A 19,194-nucleotide genomic window follows, 5' to 3' on the forward strand; every position below is an offset into this window, starting at 1 on the left:
CCTGTGTCTCCTCGGGCAATAAATCAGAGCCTTTGTACTCCAGAAGGATCCCATCAAACACAGGTGCGGGCTCTGCATGCAGATTAGACAGCTCAGTTTTGGAAACACTGAAAAGTAGAGAGCCCTGGTTGAACTCAGTCACAGGACACACAGGAGAAAAAGAGAGGAGCCGAGTGAAACAACTGAGCCAGGAATGCAAAACCCAAAATGTGCAGAAAGTACCTACGGTTTCAGTTTGATGTTACACAAACAGTTCAGAAAGGTAAAACAAACCTGTTAACTGAGGACACCCTGAGTGGGAAACCAAAGAACCACTTATTTTCTGTCTCAAACCAGTTATCTAATCTAAATAAACTAATTACTTGGAGTGAGGAGGAGAGAACCCCCCCTTTAAGGGGCGGATCCCAGACAACCCGAAAAAAAAAAATTCAGTCCACCAGGGTGAGTGGAGGGGAGGCGTAAGAGTGACTGGGGACATGGCTGAAACCATCGGGGAGTTTTTACTCCTCCTACATTTCCATCCTCTCTTCCTTGTCAGGTGAGTTGTCTTGATCGGACCACAACGACCCCCATGTCCATCTTTTCAATGTCTGAAGCCACTGACGACTGCGAGGGAACCAAGTTTGGCTGGGGCTCTTGGTGGGCTGGTCAGGGTGGCTGCGGTGAAACTCCCTGAGGAGAGGGGCATCCAGAATACGGTGAGCCAGAACCCAGGTTCTTGTCTCTGAACCATAACCCTCCCAGTTGATCAGCTATTTTAGCCTTCTCCCACGCTGGCGGGAACAAAGAAGGCGTCAAATCGTGTAGGTCTGGCCTCCATCGATGGAACGCAGCGGCGGCGATTGTTGGATTGCTGGAACCAGTGGAGACTCCCAAATCAGTTTCACCCTGGAGACGTGGAATGTCGGTTGGTGCCGCAAGGGCCTTAGCCTCACCACTGCAGGATTGATGACCTTCATCTAGGCCAGGGGTGCCCAACCTTTTTTGACCCAAGATCTACTTTTTAAGTAGCCAACCTCCCGAGATCACCAGTCCAGTGTCAACATCGCAAATCCACTCACATCGTTTCCAGCCTGCCATAATAACCTGACAACACATTTCTTGTTGTCATTTCAATTCAATTCATTTTATTTTGTATAGCCCAAAATCGCAAATTACAAATTTGCCTCAGAGGGCTTTACAGTCTGTACACATGCAACCTCCTCTGTCCCGAAACCCTCACATCGGCACAGGAAAAACTCCCCAAAATATGAAAAAACTAGAGATGAGCCGGATACTCGGCTGAAACGAGTATCCGGTACGGATAAAGCACTTTTGCCGAGTACGAGTATTATACGAGTAATACGAGTCAATATCTGCTCGGATTGAATAAAAGTCCTCATTGGGTAGCTGTCTGTGTCTGCGTTCTGTGATTGGCTGGTAGTCACATTGCCCCTCCACTACACACATACTGTTTGTGTTGCTGTGTCCCGCTCGGCTCACTCACACACAGAACTCCTCTCTCCCTCCCTCAGTAGCAGGTTCGCGGTTCTTTCCCGATAAATTTAAACGATTTCTTCGCCTTTATTTTTTTTTACTGCGGTTTGTTGTTCTTAACTAGTAGAGTTCAGGTAAACGTGGGGCTTGTTAAGACGTGGTGCTTAAGAATGCGACTCGCATTGCGTCTCTGCCTGTCGGAGTTTTTTTTTTCAGTCGGCTCTAACCAGTTTTTTTTTTTTACTTCACGCACTGACCTCTCTCTCTCTCTCATCAGTTTTTTTTTACCGTCTGCTGGATCTCTTCACGCACTCAGTGTCTGACGTTGACTAGTTGTGTTGAATAACTAAATATTAATATTACAAATTAAGCCACACACACACCCTCTCTCTCTCATGATCATCAGTGATAAGAATTAAGAAGGAATGCTGTTTTAACCGCAGAAAGGCTTAACCCGACTGTAGGAGCTATAATTTAGTTATATATTCTTTAAATATATTTTTCTTGATTGTTTGGGTAGCGGGATCACTAATTGAGTAATTGGATCACTAATTGGGTAATGCGGTGGGCACCTGGAGGTTACTTAAGGGCATAGCCAGGTGGGACCAGCATGCACCAGGGTGACAAATACGTTTTTACCAGTTACAGTTACAGGTACAGCAGTGAAACAGTGAAGCAGTTAACAGTTAGACAGTGCATAGGAAAGCAGCTCACTTTATGTTATGTTTTTTGGTGATATTTTGGTTAAAAATAAACAACAAGCAACAAGAAAACACCGCCTGGACAACACTCTTTTTTCTGAGTAAAAGACGTCAAACTAGATGCATCAGTGGCCTTTGATTGAGGATACGTAGGACAAATGGCCACTACACCGACAATTTACGGGGTAAATCCTTCCTACTTCCGGGTTAGGCCCCGCCCAGTCCGAGTACGGATACGGATACAAATAATTCATATGGTTCAACAGATACAGATACAGAAAATGCTGTACTCGCTCATCTCTAGAAAAAACCCTTCAATGGGGAAAAAAGGGAAGAAACCTTAGGGAGAACATCAGAGGAGGGATCCCTCTCCCGGGATGGACAGACTGCAATGGATGTCATGTGTACAGAAACAACAATGTAAAAGATGTACAATACATTCAAATCCTCTAACAAAAATGATAGAAGTAATCTCAAGAAGCAGAACGAGGGTACGGCAGGACCACTGCAGGGACAACCACCATCAGATAGAACCACCATCCACAGAGGTTTCTGTGGGGAGGGAGAGCAGAAAGATGTTGGTTTATGATGACAGTAATATGAATCATATTTAAAGTAGAGCCGGGACTTTAGCGCGTTAATTGGGATTAATTAATTACAATATGAATTAAGATCAATTAATTACACGTAAAAATAACGCATTCAACATTTTTAATGCATTTTTACACTTTTTTTTGCACCGCGGAACGTTTCTCACTGGATGAGTTTCGGGGGGACCGATTATACTGGAGCACCAACTAGACAACAACAAACCACAGTGAACATGAACGATAGTGATGTGAGGTTCGGATCTTTTTACTGACTCGGTTCTTTGATTCTCGTTCAGTAAAAAGACCGAATCTTTTTTCGGGTCATTCGTTAATTTCAACGGGGGGGGGGGGGGTAGGGTAGGGTCAATTCCACGGCCAAATAGCCAATTCACTAGCCTAAATCCGTCCAATGCAAGCACTGCTATTCTCATGTAGGGCATTTCATAAGCTGTTTGTACTTAGGAAGTTCATGGCGGAGGTTTATCCGGGTTGGTCCGCTCCAAACGCCGAAGCGGGTCGGCGAGTGTCCGCTGTGCCTCCTGCACGTAGCCCGGCGGCGGCATGTAAACAAACACTGACCAGGATGAAAAAAGCGAAATCACGGGGAGTAAACGGTTTGCAGTTAATGATAAAACAAATCCTAGTGATAGGTCGTTGCACATGTTTGAGTAGAAGCACACTCCGTCTTACCGGCGAGCTCCGTGTCGCGGTCCGCTCCGAGCAGCTGGAAGCCCGCCAGCTGGAGCGCGGAGTCCGGTATCGATCGACGGAGCCACCGTGAAGCACAACACGGAGGATGTAGAAACATTTCGGCTGATGTTTGGGGGGTGGGGGAGCATTGGTATTTTCTCAATAAAGAATGCGTGGTTACACCTTGCTTGTAAACAAATATCGTTCGCGTCTTAAAGTGAACCTTTCAGTTTCCTCTCGCTATCAGTGCTGAGCCTATGCAGGTCACGTGAACAACGAACACCTTACTCGGCCGACGACCGAATCGCCTCCCGACCGTGTCTTCGGATCAGCGATTCGTTCGTCTGCCGAGTAAGGGTCTTTGGATCGTTGTTCACGTGACCTGCATAGGCTCAGCACTGGTAGCGAGAAGGAACTGAAGGGATTCGTTCGTTGGCCAACTTTGGCCGTTTCTCAATACCTAAGACGGCGAGAACGGACTCGCGTTCCCCCGAGAATAGACTCGGGAGACAGACTCGGGAGTCCTGACTCGCAGGTTCGGGAGAACGGAGAACGGTCATTTCCGCAGTTGGAACAGCAGCTGACTTGATGACGTCACCACGTCAGCTGGTCTTGCTAATACGTTTTTATTTTAGTTTTTGACTTAAACATTTTACTACTCAGTCAGAAAATTACATTACGTTACTTAAAAAAAGTAGTATTTATAAACTTCGACATAAAGTTGTGTTTATTTTCCTCTGTCGTTGTTGCCTGTTGCTGAGGTGAAATGCATTCTGGGATATATGTCTCTCACAAGAACAGACGAGCCTGCTCCGATGCATGCCCGGTAAAATGGGCGGGGCGAGCCACATCCGGGTATTATGACCGTTCTCGGCCAGATGCGGAATTGGAACAGTACTCGGGCTGCGACTGATGACGTTTCACGAGTCCACGAGAACAAAAGTCCACACAAGAACGCATATTGAGAAACGGCCTAGGTCTATGTACGAGTCTTTGGATCGTTGTTCACGTGACCTGCATTTTTTGTCGAGAAAACTGTTACCTCATTCCCTTTTGCGTGACCGCTGTTGTTAGTATAGAAAGACGTGAATTATATTGGTCACAAGTCATAGTGATCAGTTTTGTTATTTTCACTTTACATTTACACTTACAGTTTAGTGCAGAGCAATTGTTTGATGTGGTAATTAAATGCCACTCTGATAATAAATGATCATTTAAATCCTTACAAACCTTCACGTTGTACTGTATTTTTCTTTAAAAAATATGATCTGCCACACATTCAAGTAAGCAATTCAAGTAAAATGGTATTTTATTATATGGAAAATTCAGTTTAAGACACTTGAATTAGGTCTGTGAACTTTGGGTGACATTGTCCGAGTAAGTGCAGTAAGTTCACACCAATTAAAAGAGATCAAGTTACACATGTAGGCCCTTCTGCACTTCATGTTGGTGCCAAAAAAGGGTGGATCTGGCTTTGAAGTACAGCTGTCAGTCATGGCTGTCTCCAAGGGAACCATGGCTCTTCCCCCCCCCCCCCCCCCCCCCACAGTTTTGCACTCGGTGACTCGCAAGCCATCTAGAAGTTAGTGTGTCCCTTTGAATGAAATGCCAAAATAATCATGATGTAAAATGTTTTTATTGTAACCCAAAATCAATATTGCACCATGCTACATTTATCAATATTTTACTCGCTGCATATAATAAGACACTTTACATTATAGAAAACAGTATACAACCGTATGTTGTGCTTTGTAAAAAAACTATTGGAGAAACTACTCCCCCGTGATTTCGCTTCTTTCATCTTGGTCGGTGTTTGTTTACATGCCGCCGCCGGGCTACGTGCAGGAGGCACAGCGGACACTCGCCGACCCGAAAATAACAAAAGCAGTCAGTATGACTTGTGAATGAATGTCTTTCTAAAACAGTGGTCATGTGAAAGGGAATGAAGTAACTGTTTCTACTAAACCAATGCAGGTCGCGTGAAAAATGATCCATAGACTCGCCCACGAAAACCCAGTCGGGAAATGAACGAACCATTTCTGTTTCCTTTGACTGAAGTCACGAATGCGCGGCCACGAGGAAATGAACGAAAAGCTCTTTGAGCGGATTCGTCACTTCCGAGTCATTGTATAGATTCGTTCAAAACGAACGAATCGTTCACGAACGACACATCTCTACTTGAAAGTATTGGTCTACTTAAAAAAACATAGTTTACAGAAGGTCTACTTACCTATAGGCTACCTGAATTTTTGAAAGTACTATATTTCTAAATATGCTATTGCTACACTGGAATTGGTTGAATAAAAATAAAAATCCATGTGAAAAAAATGACTTCTCACTGTTCTCAGGTCATATATTTGTATGTATAATATATGCGATTAATTTCGATTAATTAATTACAAAGCCTCTAATTAATTAGATTAATATTTTTAATCGAGTCCCGGCCCTAATTTAAAGTAATGATGATGGCAGCAGCAGGTGTCAGCAGAGCCATGCCAGGAGTCAGAACCAGGGTCCGCACGAAACTACGATTCACGGAGACCTGCTAGGCGAGAAAGCACAAAGAACTCCCAGAAAGAAGTTGAATTATTGATGTACATTAATAAAACATGGATGATTGTGTCCCCCGGCAGTCTAAGCCTAGAGCAGCTTAACTAAGGGCTTGTCACACAACTACTAGACATCACAATACCATCACAAACCCGCGCTCTCTCTCTCATACAAGCACACGGTCACACATGCACACACACACCAATTTGCATGATGAGCAATAGTCATAACTGACCTTAATATGAACCAAACAGAAAAATGAACTAGTTACAAAACAGGTTGATCTCTGATTTTGAAAAAAGGAAATCACTTTCTACCTTAGTGGGAGACCTGGCACTGGGAGGAGGAGGCTTGCTTCTCATAGTCAGGAGTGTAGGAGCTGGTTGCAAGGCGTAGGCAGGCTGCAAGGTGGTCATTAGTCATTGTTGATCTGTACTTGGACTTGATGATTTTCATGTGCGAGAAAGCAGACTCGCACAAATAAGTTGATCCAAAACGAGCTGTCAGGTTCAAGGCACATCTTCTGAGATTGGGATACTTCTCCTCCACCAGTAGTTTCCAGAACACTACATGCTCTCCAGGTTAAGCAGATGTTGATCTGGCTTTGATCTCAATGTCATTTTGCAAAGTCAGAAACTCATCCTCAAGAGCGGAGCTTTCCAAGTCGAAAAGTGATTTGACTTTGGCGGCAATGTCACCAACATCAATACTTGCACCAAATGGATAACACATATAGCTGGCTACAGGCTCGATGGATGCAAAGTCAGTAAAACGCCTCCCAAACTCTGACAAGATGCTCTGAACATGCTCCTCATAACGTGCACTGTCAAGCTATGTCACACCTTTACCTTGACGTTGTAGTTCTGCGTGCATGTAAGAGAAGTTGCGCAGGTTACCACGCTGCAGTCTACTTGACTTCAGCTGTAGCTTGCTTTTAAACGTGTTCACTGAACCCATCATGTTGACCACATCTTTACCCTTACCCTGCAGCTCTAAATTCAATTCATTGAGCTCACCAGTGAGATCAGTGAGGAAAGATAAATCTAAAAGCCACGGGTGGTCCTCTAGCTTTGTATGGTAATCCACATGTTTTGAAAGCTTCTGGAATTCCTTGATTTCAGGCAATAGCTCCGTGAATCTGGCCAAAAATCTACCTCTGCTTAACCACCTAACATCCGTGTGAAGCAGCAGGTCTGTGTGCTCAGCATCATTCTCCTCCAAGTGAGCACGGAAAAGCCTTCTCTGCAGACTGGCCTGACCCGAACACACAATCTTCATCGCAATATCCATTACTTCTTTCAGATTTAAAATCTTTCCACACAATGCTTGCTGGTGAATTAAACAATGATAATTCAGGATATCCGGGAAAGATTCACTTTCTTTGCACAGTGCAATGAACCCACTGGTGCGCCCCATCAGTTGTGATGGAGATCAGCTTGAAGAGCGGCAGTTTTGTCTCGCTAACAAATCCCATGAAAGCATTAAAAATATCCTCACCTCTGGTGTGTCCTTTTAATGGCAAAATTGTGAGTAGCTCTTCCTTAGCGCTCATGTCTTCAAAAACCATCCTGATGAAAACACACAATTATGCCACATCCACCATATCAGTCGACTTGTCAAATTGGAGGGAAAAGCACTCTTTCCTCAGTTGCTCCTCCACATCCACACCCATTCTCTCACATCGTCTTGTAGTAGTATTACAGGAGAGTTGCACTTCTTCAATGGCCTTCACGATCTCTGTTTCATTTTTAAAGTCGACAAAAAGGCTATCCGCTGCCTCGAGAAAACTTCCTTCACCATATCGCCGTCACTGAGTGGCTTCTTGCGTTTAGCAAGGAAGTGACTGATAGAGATGAGCGAGTACAGCATTATCTGTATCTGTTGAACCATATAAATTATCTGTATCCGTATCTGTACTCTGATTTGGCAGGGCCTAACCCGGAAGTGGGACGGATTTACCCCGGGTTGTCTTGAAATGGCTTTAACCGTTATGCTCTTTTTTAAGCATGCAATTGACCCTTCGCAGGGAGCTTGATTAACAGGTGATATGACCAATCATACATGAACTTGAAAAACAGTGTACTGTACTGACGCATTTCTGCGGTTAAAACAGCATTTCTTCTTAATTCTTATGTTCATTTATGTTTATCACTCATTATTCTGATCACTGATGATCATGAGAGAGAGAGGGGAAGTGTGTGTGGCTTAATTTGTAATATTAATATTTAGTTATTTAACACAACTAGTCAACGTCAGACACTGAGTGCGTGAAGAGAGCCAGCAGACGGTAAAAAAAAACGGCAGAGAGAGGGAGGGAGAGAGAGACAGAGTAGGTCAGTGCGTGAAGTTAAAAAAAAAAAATGGTTAGAGCCAACTGAAAAGCACCACGTCTTAACAAGCCCCACGTTTACCTCTACTAGTTAAGAACAACACACCGAAATAAAAAAATTAACCTGAAGCCGAAGAAATCCTTTAAATTTATCGGGAAAGACCCAGCGAACCTGATGACTGAGGGAGACATAGTGGCCCGCCGAATGACTTTGCTAAGTGTCAAAAGAAATGGCATTTCTATAAAAGTAGTTGCTATTCCTAAAAAGTCCACTGGGGTCGCACTCTGTGAGTGAGCGCATGCGTTAGACTAGGAAACGACAGCGTTCCTCCAGGCAGCAGCGCCCGCTCGACAATGACGGCGCGGGAACCCCCGGAAAACCAGGAACACCAATACCTTTGCATATTTTTTGATTTATTCAATGTGAAATGCTCCCACACCATGGAAGACTTAACTCAAACAGACGTCTTTGCCTGCCCGCGCATGTTGACTCGCCTTATATTTTTTATTTTTGCTTTAGCGCCTGGAATTAGTGGGCTTGAGGTCAGCTGCGGCCCAGCAGGAACCTCTGAAATTAGCTACAGACATAATAGTTTCTCGGTCCTTCAACTGCATTTTTTGAGCAAGACCCCTGAGAGAAGGGATGTGTAAACAATTTGTAAAAGATGTAGGCTCTGGTAATTCTACAAAAAAGCCTCTCAGACCCCTCAGCTCCACCTATAATTATATTCTGCAATTTTTAATTTTCAGAAACACTTAATATTGCCAAACTTGTAATCATTTAAGGATCTGGACCATTTAAAATGTATTAAAAGCTAGTTGATATCTCAACTAGAACATATGGACCTATAAACTTATTGAGGGAGTGGCTGTTTGATTATCTTAATGGGGGATTTATGATTTTATTCAGACATACACTCAAAACATTTAAGGCTTATGACCTGACAAAATGACCAGGCTCCTCCGCTGGTACACACAGGAAATACCGTCTAAACATGTGCAAGCAGCTTCTGATGATCACAGAAATGCGTCAACCTGTATTTATGGCAGATTTTTCAGCTCACTTGCTGAGAAGCTCAGAGATATCTGCATTGTTATTACATCGTGTTACGAAAAAGAACAAATTAAAGCAAAATGGCCAACAATTATCTTCAACACAGATGTAAATGAGTCATTGCTTAAGCAAACAAATGGGTCTCATAAAATTGCTCCCTTGAATACAAACAGCAGCAGGACCACAAGCTGAGAACTTCGGTCAAGGTAAACCATGACCCAAGACAGAACATTTCACACTGAGTCACTTAACTGCAATTTTGAAAAAACACAAACATAGTGTTTCAATGGACAAACCACATGTGTCAATGATGATTTTAAGGGTTCAAACAACAGCAAGAGATGTGTTGAAAGTGTCCATGATGTCAATGAAATGTTTTTACAACAGGAATAAGCGCTCCATCTTTCTCATCAGCTTTTAAACAGCTTTACCTCTGGAAAGTTAATATGGCCCCAACAAGCTAATTAATCAATTGTAAAAATCCTTTATGCAGCTGGGAAACTGCAAGGCCAGGGGCATACCTTAAATTGGAATTTGAATTCACGGAATCTGCATTTAAGAATTTGCTTCTTCACATGGCACTATGTTATATCAAGTCAAGGTTATTTGTACTGTGTGAAATCATAACAAAAATTGTGGACATAGCTAGTGTCTTGAGGGATGAAAGCTTTTTGAAAGATTCTTAAAAGTAAGAACAGAAAAATTCTGCAAAGTATCTGGAAGAAAATGAAACTTTGGAGGAGAACTTTGTTCGAGAAACAACTGTTTTTTGGGGATATATGTTGCAATTGTGGTCGGAAACACATGGAAACACAATGGCTTTGATGTTAGGAAGAGAGTGTTGATATCGAGCAGGAAAAAGCAGTTAATAACGTCACCTATGAAGAGATTGTGAAAAGGATTCAAGGATGCAGGGAACAGAATAAAACATTTTTAATCGTAACCAAATTTTTATAAGAAAGATGATCAGACCTAGAAAACCAATACAATGTAACAGGAATATATAGTCAGAACATTTTTATTATTTTGGCTGACACATCCAAAACAGCACTTCTGGTCCATCTTTAATTTGCAATATAGTGATTACCCTAATTCCCTTAAAGACAACCTGTCCCACTAATATGTCAGGCAGGATAACTGCAGAAACAAGCACCATCCAGATAGAACCACTGACATTGCTTTTCCTACCATTGCTATAGTGATGACTTCCAACTAATTATATATTTTTCAAATCTGAGACATAGGTAGCAGCACAATCTATGCTTGTCTGACTAACATCTCTCAGTGGACGTTCCCACACCACCTGAAAAAAGTAGTGTGCTTAGATAGTGAAAGTGGTACAATATTTCATAGGGAACAGGGCGTGATTATCAACAACTGGCAAAATAATATTAATTTCTGTATATTATATTAGATAATAGAGAGTTTTCAAATTCTTGCCCTAAAGCAGTCTTTGAAGAGGAAGGGTAATAAGAACATGAAGATGCTTTGGTGATGCTGTTAAGCATTATCACATTTATTTGTATTTAAAGTAAATATAAAAAAAAGATTTTCCTATTTTTATTGAATGTAAACGGTTGCAAGATTACTTTGAAATCAACATCTGCAAAGTAATGTAGAGAACCATGAATGTATTTCTAAATAAGAGAGTAGCTTGAGAAAAGGGCAACATAAAAAAAATCCATCCCTTTTTGTTTAGAACATGAAGCTAGAAAAGCACGGATGAACAAAATATTGTCTTTGAAAAATAGATATGGCAATGATGATATGGAGGTGATGATGTTAATAATTTATTAAATAATTAGACTGTACGTTGGGTGTAATGGGTCAAATGTATCAACCATGTTAATAAAAAATAATAATATATGAACAGAAAAGCAATAGTTTGTTAATGAAAATGAAAATACAATGCAGTTGAGGCAGACACTAATTAATCTCTAATAAAAGATTGTAGTGTTCATGGAAAAATGGGATAGGATTTTTCACTCACAGATGGGGAGTGGGAAAGTAGTGGATATCTAAGAGAAAGTAAGGTGGTTAATGTAACTGACATAGCAGATATAACTACTATTACTAATACTACTTTTAGATTATGGTTGTGTATTAAAGTTATAGAAACCAGAGATTATTAAGGACAGGGTAGAAGCTGTATTGCAGTTTTTTTCTCGGTTCTACATGTGTGTCGTCAGAGGTGAAATTGCAAAGGCAACTCTCCTAGTTCCCATTGTTGACAAACATTGTACACAAACATGTGAATTCTATCCGATTGTATGAGTTTTTCAGCTGCTTTTTGGTCCTGTACCTTAACTGCAACTTCAGCATGCAGCTGGTTAAAAACAAAACTAGGCCTAAACGTTTTTTTGATTTTTTTTAATAGGTATTATTTTGTTTCTGTTAAACATACTTGGTAATATAACTAATACATGGAGTGTTAGCTACCCCATAAGACATTCCTCCCGCTCACTGAGATAACAGCCACAGGCCCCAACATCAGATGCAGTCATAAATACATTTATTAGGGACGGCTTACTCCTTGTTTTAATGGGAAGTTTACACCTGCTAGCCGCTAGTTTTACATGATCCCCTTCAGCTTTGTGGGAGAGGGCTCCTGATGTTTTAACACCTTCTGGAGTTCCCAGGTGCATGCTCCAGCACTTACCCCCCTTTTATTTTTCCTTTGAGCCCAGCAAAGAACAGCAAGAAAGGGCTGCAGTGAAAATGGAAAAGGACATGTGAGCTCAGGCCCTCTTTGTAGTCTAAATGTCTTGCAGCTTTTAAATAATTGTATTTTTTGTTTGTTTTCTGCCAGTTAATCAGTCGAATATGGTTTCAGTAAAACTTCTAATCAGGATCTGAATAATGACATCTCCCCTTTCTTAGTCAAGGATCAACTTGATCTCATTGACTTTGTCCCGGTATTTCAAAACAGTGGGAGGCTGGACCTTGGCAGGGGTGAAAGTAGTTTTTATTTCTTGGTGGTACTATGATACGTCACGTGTGACTCTTCTGGGTCAAAGCGCTCCGCTCGTCAAGATCTAATAACAATGGCGGAACCTGTTAATTTATTTACGATCACGTCCTACTTTAGTGATGCACCCTTGGCGGTCAAAAATGGTTTAAGCTTAGTTTAGTCAATTTAGTAGTATGATCTGACACAGCCCGGGCTAGCAACAGTACAGAAGTATTGTTATGATAAACAGCGCTGGCAGCAATGTGTTTTAGAAGTATTTAGGGTGATGTTTAAATTGTTTTCAATACAGGTGTACGTTGAGGGTCAGGCAGTCAGGTACGGCACATGCGAGTGCCCAATCGGCAGAGTGCCATCATATGGCAACTTTGTTGATTTGGGCAGAAAAAAATGTGTACTGCAGCCCGCTCCCGCTACAATGACAGTTGAATGTCACTTGTTTTTTTAAACTCCGATCTATTTAAACAACACGGGACAGTAGTAATAGTAGGGTGGGTATTGGGGGGAGGGGTGACAGATTTATGACTCTGATAGGTGGGTAAAATGGCGGACCTGTCAATCATCCTGTCAATCATATTTTTGACATTTTTATAATTTATGACCCTGATGATTTATGACCCTGTGTGTGTGCTGGCGTATGTGGTTGCGTGCGTGTGTGTGTGTGTTAATGGTGATAAAACAATAAATTGTTTTTTGGCAGAAGAAGGTTCACAGGGTGGTCCCCAGACCGGAAAATACGTCATCGAGGGGTGTGTATATAGGTCCACAGAATTACCTCCAAAATACTTCACTCTGCCCTCAATCATTGCTGGGACCACTGCTCCTGATTCTGAAGCTGTTTTTTGTTGCTGCTCGCTTTGCAAAAATGGATCACGCTCCGACAGGCTCCATTATAGGTATGTCTACAGACAACGCCGACCATTCAGATGTTGATTACCCCCGCCGTATGAGAAGGCCTGCTACAAGCTTTACTGCAGAGAAAGACCCATCGGTAGAGTTACAGTATGAGGGAGTGTCCGTGCAAGACTGGCAACAGTTTCGGACAGTTGTTTGTACAGACCTTGAGCAAGTAGGTTTCCTGGAATCGCTTTACGCTGTTCAGTGGTATAGTGCATCAGGACCGAAAATATACCATCTTACCGCAGACCGGTATAGCAGACGACATGATGATTTCATTTTTCTGACGGCGTGCGAGGACCGCGAGCAAATTGTGGCAAATAGGGGTCGTAATGGCTGGAGGGAACAGCCATATCCGCTTACAGACGAAGAGTATAACAAGTGGTTCCCACTCATTTTCTTTATTCAGTGGTGTGACTGGCCTGCTCTGCAAAAAGTGTTTAAACAAATTGACGAAGCAATCAAGAGAGACAGGGTTAATCAGGCTTACGGGTCTGTTAGAAAACGTCTTGTTTACGACAATACACAGAGTGGTATGCAATCTGGTGTGCATGCTACCTTGCGTAGACCGAAAATCATCCACCCCTTAAGCATCTAAAAGAATGACAGGTGGGTTATGTACTTGTTATATATATATATATATATATATATATATCTGCACCTGAGGTTAATTATGCAGAATCCTAAAAATGTTTTTATTTTCAGGCTCTGAAAACGCCAGCATCCCCACGACCTGGACTCCCCCCTCTTCTCCATCTCTGATGATTCACACCCAGCAGCCGACACCTCCTCCATCCCCAGAGCCTATGGCCACACAGGAAGAGAAGAATTGTGAAACTCATGAGGTGTTTGAGTATTCCGAAAAGTTTGTGGATGGTATTAGAATGAGCGTGACACACTTGCTGGCCAACGTCTGGTGTCGATACATCAGAGAGATCTGTTACGGATGTCAGACGAATAATCCCAGTCAGAAAAACCATCCGTGTTTGGATCCAGACGAGTGTTTCTACCAGCTACACTTTGAACCTCTGATGAAAAGGCTTTGGACTGAGAACTTCATACCCTCCATCTCCATGTTTATGTTCATGAACAATGTCGATGCGCGGAGAGACCGCATCATGGGGGGTGCGGAAGTACTTTTAAACCAGCTGAAATATGCAGATAATGTGGCGCACACCATGGATAAAATGTCTGAGACCTGGGGGGAAGACAAACACAAATGTAAACAACTGCAAAAGCTTCTCAAATGTTATGATGGAGAGTGTGAGTCACCCGATGAAATTGATGTTGATGATGACGAAACTGAAACGGATGATGATGATGTGTAAAATACATGTTGACAGAGAGAAAATGAAATGAAATCGAAAACAATGTGAAAATCTTGAGTGTCTTAATAACGTAATTCTTAAACAAATGTTATCCTACCGGCTACCGCTGATATGTCTTGTATGACAGAAATAAAACATGTTGGAATGAACGCCCCTGTGGTCACTCGTACTTTGACACCATCATGGAGAGGACGCTGCAAAAGATTTATTATGATCCATCGCATCCAGGGGGTTTGGGCAGTGCGACTAAACTGCGCAAAGCCGTTAGAGAATGTACCGGCGTGAACCCTCCCATGACCGAGGTGAATGCCTTTTTATTGGAACAAGATGTGTACACGTTACACGCCAAGGCTGCGCTACATTTTCCGAGGAACAGGGTTTTAGTTAGCGGTATAGACAGACAGTTTCAGATGGATCTTGTTGATATGGGAGAATATGCGGAGGAAAATGACTCAGTACGGTATTTGTTGATGTGTATCGATGTATTTTCCAAGTACGCCTGGGTTAGATGTCTTTCTAACAAATCAGGCTCCACCGTCGCCAAAGCCTTTAAGGATATTCTGAGGGAGGGGCGTGTACCAGCGAAACTCCAAACTGATGAAGGAACAGAGTTTTACAATAAGCAATTTAGGAAGCTTATAGATCAACACAAAATCACTCATTTTTCAACCTCAAACGAGACCAAAGCAAGTGTTGTGGAACGTTTTAACAGGACGTACAAGACTCGAATGTGGAGATATTTAACATCCGTTAATTCACGCAGATATGTGGACGTGGTTCAAGATCTTGTAGACGCGTACAACAACTCGCATCATAGATCTATAAAAATGGCTCCATCATCTGTAAATAAAGACAATGAAAAGATTGTCTTCAATCATCTATACAAGTCGAAGCCCCCAAAGACTGTGAGCTTTAAATTTCACAAGGGGGACACCGTGAGAATATCAAAACTCCGAGGCGTGTTTAGGAAGGGTTATAAACAAACGTTCACAGATGAGCATTTTATAATATCAAAGTGTATAGCCAGAGATCCGCCAGTTTACAAACTTACAGACTGTGCGGGCGAAGCGGTGAAAGGAGCATTTTACGAGAGGGAGTTGCAAAAAGTGATAATAGGTAAAAACAAAGTCTTTAAAATAGAAAAAATCCTGGACAGAAAAATCTCCAGGGGCAGAAAAGAGGCGCTGGTAAAATGGCTAGGCTGGCCGGATAAGTTTAATGCTTGGGTCTCAGAAAAAGACATTGTGGACGTGTGATTTAAAAGTCCGAGCCGTACACCGTTAGAGGTCACTCTTAAACAAGCCAGCGTCGGAATCAACACGATGGCTGCGAATGGATTTTATGTCACACTACCGAGTAACGCCTCATTTCAGGTATATCCTAAAAATGAGATATGGAATTATAGGACAAAAGTAGCCAAGCCCATCGTTCTGAGTGAACCGCATGAGGTGGGATTGATAGAATTCCAGTATCCGCGCGTCTGGAACACCTTCCCGAAGAGTGACGCGAATATAACAGTGTACAATTCTAAGACAGACACTAAGGTTGTCTTTGCACTGGACGTAGGAGTTTATGACTCTATACAGGCAATAACTAAAGCGATAAATTTACGATTTAGTAGGTACCCTCCGTTGGACGGTCTATCATTGCATTATAGCAGCGTTAAAAACCGCGTCTACATTCTGGGAGTGGCCGAGGAGACGACTATAACATTTGAAGGACAGCTGGCGGCTATACTGGGCTTTAAACACGGGGAACCTTTTCCATTACCATCTACTATTAAAGCCCTCAATACCCCATACCCGGCAGACATCCACGCTGGCTCTTACACTTTATACGTATATAGCGATATTGTCGACTATCAGTTAGTCGGCGACAGCTATGTTCCGCTCCTGCGGTGTATAAATGTGGCGGATGAACAGAGGCGCATCCCCACTTTGAGTTACGACAGGCCACACTACACAGCTCTCTCGAAAAACGTCATCGACGATATAGAGATCTCGATAAAAAACGATCAGAACCAGTATATACCATTTATATACGGTAAGGTGATTGTTAAGCTACATTTCAGGCCTATAAAACAGATTTTCTAAAGATGAGGCGATCCACCTACATCCGCGATGACGGGAGATATATGGCGTATTATATGAACCAAGCCGGCGGAGAACTACCCGGATTTATAGGAGCGAGGACCCAGTACGGTAACGGATTAGGAGGAATATTTCGCAGTCTGTTCAGAATGGCCATGCCTCTTCTAAAACGAGGATTCAGTATGGCCAAACCGCATTTGAAAACAGCCGCTGCTAATATCATCGGCGATGTGGTATCAAATATAACGAAAGGCACATTATCCAATAAGCAAGAGGGAAATGGTATGTTGGTCCACACGCGCCGGGCTTTGAAAAGACCTCCCCCCGGTTATGGGCGGTCCAAGGAGGGTGCTAAAAATGGTAAAACCGCAAAGAGAAGAGTCAAAAAGAAGACCGGCACAGATCGAGGAGGTTCCCAACTAAAACGCTCTAGGATTCTGACAAAAGACATATTTTAGGATAAGCCATGGCTCTCATTCACAATCAATCGGCCGAATGCGTCAAGTCGGAATTGGATCTCTTTACCGTTCCATTCACCCAAACGTCCATCGAGAGATATGCATTTATCGAAATCCCCCCCGTATCTGCGATTACAACCACCGGGCCTCTGGAGTTTCATATCTCGGCCAGCGGAGAAGATTACTATGATTTGAACGATACATTTTTGTTTATGCGCGTAAAGATAACTAACGCCGACGGCCAATCTAGCCGCTGATGCGGACGTAGGCTTCATAAATTACCCAGGATGCACCCTGTTCTCACAGGTCGATATAATGCTGGGGGATAGACTGATCTCTCAATCTTCAAACACATACCCGTACCGGGGCATAATCGAATGTCTGATTAACTATGGAAAAGACACCCTGGATACTCAGTTCAGTACCGCTCTGTTTAGTAAAGACACCGCTGGACACATGGACGAGACGTCTATAAAAGGAGACAACGAGGGATTAACGTCACGAGGAGACTACACCGGGGAAAGCCGAATAGTGGAATTAATTTGTCCTATCCACGCTGATTTGTTTTTTCAAGAGAAGCTAATGCTTAACGGTGTTGATATTTCTCTCAAGTTTACACGCTCAAAAGATGAATTCTCTCTGATGACACCGACGGCTGCACATTACAAGGTTAACATTGTGTCAGCTAGCGTATTTGTGAAGAAAGTTGCTGTAGCACCAACAGTCCGGATGGCGCACAGCAGAGCCCTACAACAGACAAATGCCAAATATGCCATTGACAGAGTAACCCTGAAAACCTTCTCCATCCCGGCCGGGACCAGAGTATGCAACCAGGAGAATCTTTACATGGGTCAGATCCCTAAATTTATTGTTTTGGGATTCGTAGACAACGAAGCATACACCGGTGCTTATAGACTGAATCCGTTTAATTTCCAGCACTATGACCCTGAGTTTTTGTGCGTCTATGCTGACGGCAACGCGTACCCGTCCCGACCATTTCAACCCCTCTTTCAACGAGGGCAGTACGTAAGAGAATATTACCACATGATTCAAACAACCCGTAGGCATTTAAAAGATAGATCGTTGGCGGTTACACGAAATGACTTTGGCCAAGGATACTCCCTGTTCTGTTTTAATCTGGAACTCGGGGAACGTGTCACTAATTAAGACGGGAAATGTTCGACTGGAGGTCCGTTTCAGAACAGCTCTGCCCCGGACGATAAACCTCATTTGTTATTCTGTTTTTGACTCTGTCATCGAGATATCAAACCAACGACAAGTGTTGGTAGATAACTTCTAAAACCTACAATGAATACCGTAGAGTTGGCAAGCGTTGTTCAAAAACGTGTTTATAACGGCACAGATTTTATGGGAGTTCTAGCTTGTGACCACCTTCCTAAGAGGGCGTTGCGCAAGTATTCGGCTATGACGATTGTAAACACGCACCCCTCTGATAAACCCGGAGAGCACTGGCTGGCTATTAGATTGGAGTAGATTGTTTTGATCTTGTGGTAACAAAGCATCATCACATAGAGACTCTGGTAATCCCTCTACAAACCTGATGTCTCTTATTTTAAGTAGTTGATCATATAAAGGTTGCCAACACGAGTAAATGTAAACAACATTGTCAAAACGGTGTGAGATAACCCTCTCGGCGTTCTCGATAATATTCCTGACAAAAAAAGTCTTTCCGCAATTTGATGGTCCGCTCAATACCAGACTAAATGGATGTTGTAACCGTGCATCAAATCCTTGATCACCATTAGTAGCCATAAGGGAGCGTTGTGTAATCGGACAACACCCGACGTTTATTGTACACCACCTGGACTTTCTTGAAAAGTGTCTCGTTTTTAAGATGGAACCTCTTTTTGTCCCGTCTGATGGTTTCAGACACAGTCGTCAGTGTAGGGGTGTTCTGATTGGCCACAAAAGATTGAACAAGACCGATCAGAGCGCGAGGCGTGACAACAGCTGCATTTCGGGCATTTAGTGTGATGCCTTTGCATTTGACGATTGTTTTACCCTGGAGTGTGTTGTATGCATAACATTTGGGGCCCCCCGAT

At 42.7% G+C, this 19,194-nt stretch overlaps 1 long non-coding RNA gene across 1 annotated transcript; it reads right to left on the bottom strand.

The window, feature by feature from the left end:
- Positions 1-1,190: 1,190 nt before the first annotated feature.
- LOC134103974 (uncharacterized) lies at positions 1,191-3,829 on the bottom strand. Its single transcript, XR_009941580.1, has 3 exons — positions 3,458-3,829; positions 3,226-3,341; positions 1,191-2,729 (listed from the first exon to the last, which is right to left on the bottom strand). It is a non-coding gene; the product is annotated as an uncharacterized LOC134103974 (long non-coding RNA).
- Positions 3,830-19,194: the final 15,365 nt, after the last annotated feature.

The sequence above is a fragment of the Pungitius pungitius genome, chromosome 14 (genome assembly GCF_949316345.1).
Source record: "Pungitius pungitius chromosome 14, fPunPun2.1, whole genome shotgun sequence".
NCBI lineage: Eukaryota > Metazoa > Chordata > Actinopteri > Perciformes > Gasterosteidae > Pungitius > Pungitius pungitius.